Source organism: Crocodylus porosus, unplaced genomic scaffold, assembly GCF_001723895.1.
Source record: "Crocodylus porosus isolate Cpor-Errol unplaced genomic scaffold, CroPor_comp1, whole genome shotgun sequence".
NCBI lineage: Eukaryota > Metazoa > Chordata > Crocodylia > Crocodylidae > Crocodylus > Crocodylus porosus.
The window spans coordinates 65,205,309-65,206,245 of NW_017728931.1; positions in this window are offsets into that span (position 1 = coordinate 65,205,309).

The window sequence follows — 937 nt, forward strand, 5'->3', positions numbered from 1 at the left end:
GGGGGGGGGCAGGGGCAGGAAGGAAGGCTTCTTGCTACTGGGAAGGAGGAAACATTAGGATTTGCCCCAGATGCTTTACTTTTGACATAAACACCCTTTCAGTCTGGCTTAGTTGGAAAGTTTTCAGAGGGATAGATAGCAAAGAACTGTGATAGAATTGGCAGTGATCCACTACAGGTAATGGAGCCAAGGAGATCTTCTGACAGGAAGAAGATATTGACCAGGTGGTGGGGGTACAAAGGAGGTGATGGCTAGTCTTAAACAAACTTATTAAGATATTGAGAGCATAGTAGTGGAGAGAAAATGATATGCTTAATTTGACTGAGGGAGGTTGACTTACTGACTTCTGGCTCCAGGTTTAGAATGCTTAGGACTCCTATGCACTTCCTTAGCGCCCTAAGAATGAGCTGCTACTGTGTTTGCTGACGCTTTTTATATTACGTTTATCGTTATGTTTACGTAGTTTTCTGCATTCTTCCTGTTTAAGGACTAGGTAATATTTTGCAGACCAGTATACTAGATTGTGAATGCAAGGGGTCCTGTGTTGGTTCTTTCAAAAATAACACTGATGCGATTATAGATAACAGGTGGGTGATCATTTATACTTTAAAACTTTAAAAAGATATGGTGCCAGTTCCCAAGTGTGTTTGAGTCCTTAGCGTGATTGTTTGAGGCATTCCCCTATGCATTTGATGCATATAAGATTTTGTTGTTCTTCTGTATTCATCATATGATGGATGTTTGTTTAGCCATCCCAAACTAAATTTTGATTTTTACTGATAAGTTTTATTTTTGAGCTAGACAACAGTAAGAAAGGGGTGGGTTCTCTGAAGCCGGAGTTGGGTGGGAAGGAAAGTTGACCACTGGACGGGGAAAAGTGAGACATCAATGGAGTAGAGACTTAATTAGAAAGAGGCAAAAAGCCAAAAGTATGAAT